This window comes from Etheostoma spectabile, chromosome 8 (genome assembly GCF_008692095.1).
Source record: "Etheostoma spectabile isolate EspeVRDwgs_2016 chromosome 8, UIUC_Espe_1.0, whole genome shotgun sequence".
Taxonomy (NCBI): domain Eukaryota; kingdom Metazoa; phylum Chordata; class Actinopteri; order Perciformes; family Percidae; genus Etheostoma; species Etheostoma spectabile.
The window spans coordinates 21,158,057-21,164,310 of NC_045740.1; positions in this window are offsets into that span (position 1 = coordinate 21,158,057).

Consider the following 6,254-nt stretch of genomic DNA (forward strand, 5'->3'; position numbering starts at 1 on the left):
TTTCTCGAATCAGCCCTTCATCAGAATAGTTTTACAAAGTGGTTTTCAATGAACAAATGCTATGAAATAGTAATAAGTAAATGAATAAAAACAAAATGAAACAAGCACCTCTCCAATGAAGAGAATCATATCTACTTATTACAACTTAAGCCTTATTTAGCTAACCAATGCATATGCTGAGTACCTGGAACATTCTATAACACACTCCAAAGAGACAAGAATCATAAGTGGCCAAACATGTTGTAAATAAGTCAACAATATATCGAGATAATCCTAAATAAATGTATTTGGAGATTTAAAAAAATCCCTTATTGCGCACCCAATTACGGCGGGTTCAACAGGAAGTTTGTCTGTAGATATTACTCTTTTATAAAGTGCCTTTTTACCGTTTGCCATTTTATTTTACACACATGTGGGCTTAAGCTTAAGGGTATGTTTAAAATAACTAAAGTTTTCAAACAATAGGTTTATTAATCAATAAGTTGATTAATCAACTAGATAATCAACTTAAAAAAACATCTGTTTCAATAACCGATTTGCAGGATTTTCATTTTGTTAAAAAAACAATTACATCCAATGTGATGATTTGCTGCTTTTCTTTGTTTTTGGTTTGGTTTCGGACTGTTGGTTGGACAAAACAAGCAATTTGATGATGTCACCATGGGTGAAATTGGGATGAGAATTTTCTTATTGTTTTCTGACATTTGATAAACCAAAGGATTAATCAGGGGAAATGATTGGCACATTAGTCAAAATGAAAATAATATCTCTGCATTCCTACAAATTACTACAATGGCAACTCCAAAAATATCACATGAGTTGTAATAAAACGTAATTATTAAACACAAGATGTGTGTTTAAGCGTGTATGTGGATTCACATATGCCTAAGAGAGGGGGTTCTTTCTGCCTTTTTGCTTACGAGGATATCTTTTTCTGAAGTATCACATTGATAATACAGTAATTGTGTCTGTGGTTAGGTTATTTAAACACATAAAAAAGGCTCTGCAGACCTTTGACTGGATTTTACAAGAGTTTAATGACCTGCAATTCATTTAGTAAGTGTCACCTCAGACCTAGCCTTATGGACGATTATAAGTACACATCTCAGTGCTTATCTATCTCTGCACTGCACTCTCCCTGGTGAACAGTATCGCAGGCTGTCAGGGAGCTGGGGACAGACAGCAGAAAACAGACAACCGACCTCCTCACTCCTCTTTTCTATGCCTTGCTGATGATGTTGCCCTCACCAGCTTGGCAGTTGTAGTGTGGAACAGGTGCAAAGAAGTTTGGGGGGTTTACAATGGAAGCCTCAAATGCCTTTGTCACTGCAAAAAGGTGGCGAAAATGAGAAAATGTAACCTATATGCACTCATGTCTGCCTGAGAGTCGTGGACCCTGAAATAAAGGGCTCATAGCAACCACACTGACAACTCCTATAATTTTGTTTTCTATCTTGTCAAGATGGTGTAGTTGACCAAAGTCAAAGAGCCTTGTTGAGGTTCGGCATACTTACACCTTCTGAATTGTAACTGTTTTATGTCAAAGATCAAAGACAGCATTGCCCATTTTCAAGGGAGGGATCTTTTGGATAAGCTGAAGACATCACTCCCAGTCTTTAAAGTACAATTTATGCTTGTCATTTAATGCGCCTTGTATCCAAATACTTTTAAACTATGACAAGGGCACCACCCCAGAAACTGGTTACTTCCCCACACCAAGGGGTCCTTCGTGGGAAGAGTTAAGTTTATAGATGTCTTTTAACCCTTGTGTTGTCTTCCTGTCAACCATGAAAAAGTAATTTTTCACCATTATTGCTTTTCACCACATTTTTGTCACTTTTTGTCAATGTTGAGGGTGCTTTTTTCATGTTTTTGGTGTTTTTTCCAAAGTTTTTTTGATATTTTTAATGTTGACATTTTCAGCGCTTATTTCAACTGCCCATTTTTTGTGACAATTTACTGAAAACGGGTCAATTTGACCAAAGGACAACATGAGGGTTAAGCCATGCTAGTGGCATTGTTTTAGAGATGGCAATGTTGGTCTTACCGTCACTCCACCACTTTGGTCTCAACAACTATTTGACATGACAGATCCATGGTCCCCCAAAAATGACTCCTACAGACCTTCGTAATGCCTTGGCTTTTCTTTTAGAATCACACGCATGTCAAATTCTTCTTCTTCTTCTGTGTTTAATATCTCAAAATCTACCAGATGGATAGGCACAACATTGGTGCGGACATTCATTGTTCCCAGTGAATTAATCAGTATGATTTGGTGATTCTCTGTCATTTCCTGTGTCACCTCCACGAGGTGGTTATATGTGACTGAAATGTTTTGAAAACAAGAAAAATGACAGCATTAGATGTGTGCAAAATGTTCCGTCATTGTTACAGTAGGCAGTTGGTAAGAGTAAAAACAAGCGCAAACTCAGAGAGTAAGTGCAAGTGGATGTGGCAATCTAATTTTGGTAACGCTAAGTGAGTGCAGTAGTAGTGGACGTAGTGTTATGTTGTTTGACTCCTGAGATTTTCACACAAGGTATTTTTTTTATTCACATCCCTTTTCCTACCAAAAGTCAGTAATCTTTCCCTTACCTTGATCAAGTGTGTTAGTTTAGTAATCCTTAACATAATTTAACCACATGTTGTATGTTGTAAACAAGACCTTTGTCCACTCTTAAGCATTCTGTAGTGGTCATGTGTGGTTATTGTAGAAAGCAAGACTTTTGTTGATGTTGGCATTTAGAAAAAAAAAAAAAAAGAACAAAAAACATTAAGAAAGAGGTAGCCTAACATTTAAAATGGTAATCCGTGAACTGCAGAATCATATATTTACATTCTTGTCTGGCTATAAGGTTGGCTCAATCCTGCAGTGCAAGTGCATATACTATGGTTTTTTGATCTTATACCAAACGGAAACTTTATTTGTAGAAATACAGTTTACCGGACAACAATTAATTTACAAGCATGGTTAAAATCAGTAATAAGAGCTTCTGAAATCCCATCTCACAATGATGTTGATCACCTGCTGCCATCGTCATAGCGTAAATATATGACCTGCCACAGCATTTTTGTTAATGCAAGGAGAACCCTCTAACTCAGTTCTCTCCGACAGACATACTCTTTGCATACATTGGCCATGTTGTTAATTTGAAATCGTAACCAAATGAGACATGTTTAGAATCTTAACCTAATAGGACAGGTCCTCCCCTATGCTAATGCAGACAAACCTGAAAAGGTCACATCCCCAGGCATGCTTTTTACCTGCTGCCATCTGGAGTAGACATTTGAGTGTGTGGGTATGCCAGCGCGGGTCACGTCTGCCGTAGTTAGTATTTCATCATAATTACACAGAGACTACAGATTGACAATCTATTTATTTAGTGTAATGTTGCGTGTAGATAGTGACTGAATGAAAGAGAAAAAAAAAATGACCCTATCATATTGGGATCACTTAATGCGGGGTAACGGCTCACTCCCTAAAGTTGAAGATATTTTTGAAAGACAGAAAGAAATACAAAGTGTGGAAGGTGAAAATTGTATGTGTCTATCAGATAGTCAAACCTACAATATTTGTATACCTTTTAATAGAAGATGATACACATAGAAGCTCTGGGGATGATGAACACTCAAGCAAGCCTTGGAAACAAATTAAAGTGCAAATAAACCGAATGGCAATACAAGCTTACTTGAGTGTTAAAAAAGAACAGGCATGTGGAGGTGTAAGAGCTAGGCCATCAAAATTCCTTTATGCATAAATTCTCCGGTTGATATAGGCGGAGAAACACATCTAACAGGGCTTGCATATGGCGATTTTCTTATTTTACAGTAAAGCCACATGATTGGCCAATTCTTAATAAGAACAGTGTCTACAGATTTGCATAGGAACTAACTGAGTTGCTTACCTGCCAACATACCGACTGTTTCTTCTGTGTTTTGACAATCTTCCAAGCAGTGCTAAAGGTGACAACTGTAAAAAAAGATTGTTTTATGAAATATTTGACAATGAATGAGTTAATTATTAATACAGTGGGCCGTTGGCAAGCACAAACTCAGAGAGAAATTGCAGGTGGATATGGCAATCTAATTTTGGTAACACAGCGTTAAGCAAAATCCTGTCAGAGTGCAGTACAATCTGGGAAAAGGGGCTGAAGCAGGATGAATACAATGTTAGTGGGAGGAATATATTATCAGCTGATGAAGTTGGGGCAGGCTTTCATAGCATCCAGTCACATGAACTCCTCTCATCCCCTTTTAAAAGCAGCAGACAGTTTCCTAATGCAAAAGAAGCAGTGTCCATACCAGCTTCTGAAAAAAAGGAAAACACTTATAGTTCAGGATTTGCAAATTACTGAAGCACAACAATATATACAGAAAAGATCATTTACAGCACCCCAAAATGTCTTGCCATGGGCCACACCGTCTTATAAAAAGTGTTTATATACTGAATAGCTATTCTCAATCAGTGATTTAAGTTTAGTGGCAATGCTAGGAGATAAGGAAGTTGTGATGTTCATATTGTTTATAAGGTAACGGTTAATATTATTCAGGTCGGAATTTTGTGTAGTCACATTTTTTCACATAGTTTTTTGGGATTACCAGCGGAGCCAACTGGTGGATTAAACTGTCGTCATCTGTTTGCTTCGCCTCTGGCCCGCCTATATCAGATACACCACTGTGATTGGTGCAGCTTGGCTATAATGGTATAGTTAATGAGAGTAACTCGCAGACCAAATTCAAATTGTGCTCTCGCGAGAACTCTGGATATCCCGGGTAGCATGCCACTGCAGTATTTACAAAACCTTTGGCAGCCTCTCATCTCCTGGCTTTTTGCACAGCTACAGTGGAGAATTCCGGCCTGCTCTCTCATCTGCAATATTAAATATGGCCATATATGTTTAGTTGTAATTAATGTGCCTCATTGTGCATTTGTCCTTAAATTGTATCTTAAATATGTGTCACTTACTACGGCATATCAGGACAGTGAAATCATCCTCATAAAAATGCTGTGTTCATCCTCCATAGGAAAGCAAACACAGAGTTTTCCAGGACTAAAAAATAGGTGTTGCAGTATAGGACAGGCATGACAATAACTTTATATTTTGATCATAAAATTGTTAACCTACTGATTAACTTCAGTTTAAAATGCTGTGATACTGTATGGGTTCTGTTGACACAGTGGCTTAATGTCACACACATTGCCAGTTTGTCCTATAGGGTCAGACTGCCAGCAAACAGCCACTTGTAGTTCTGTAAGATATTGTATCGAGGCTTAGAAAGCCATTCATTTCTCAGCAGAGGAGTGCTAACAGCTTGAAACATATGGATGGGAAAATCGCAAACCAGTGTTGCTGGCAATTCAACAGTGATTATTAAGGAACACCTGTTTGGCTGGCTGGCAAGGCAACTCAGGGTCCTGCTGAATAGCAGCAGGCTAATGAAGGTCTCCTCAGCTTAATTGTTTGGGCTATAAATAGTGACGGTTAGAGGGATAGAGTGCGGCCCCACTCATCCATTTTTTTGCCTTACATACAGTCAATGTGCTATTAGAGGATTGTTGTTTTGGGGCAGAAGAGTTGATTGTGTAATTGCCAACATTAGCATTTACAAAGTAGACATTAACAGTAAACTGAAATTAAACTTTGGTGAAAGGAAAAAAAGCATAGAGTAAGGGTTGCTTTTTTAAGTAAGAGGGAGACCAAGAGTCTCTAACAGGCCTGCACAATTCGGGGAAAATTATGAATCACAATTTTTTATTTGGTTACAATTTTTTATTTTTTACCATAACAAAACAAAACAAATTGGGAGTACAAAACATAGTTGTTGTTTTTTTGGCACCTATAGCGCATTGCTCATCACCAAAAGCCTGTAAACATAGAGGCTTCAATTAAGAGACGGGAGAGCATTGCAGCGCTTGGGAGCACTTTAAAACCTATTTTTATACAGTCTATGTTTAAAACTCACCAAAGAAGTAGCATTTGTGATGCAGTCGGCTCATAAAATTAAAGAGAATCAAAGCTATTAAAAAAATAATTAAAACAAATTGAAGTTGTTTAAAAATTAACAGGGTGAATTGAGATTGCGATTTTTAGAACAATCGTGGAGGCCTAGTTTCTAATACACATCTGAGGTTTAAGGTATGTTAATATGCTATTTAAACACATAACAATGAATTTGTAAAGGTAAACGGAAGCTTTTAGATTGCAGGGAAGGTCCAGTAAAGATCTCTCACATTAACAATTTAAATAATAGCC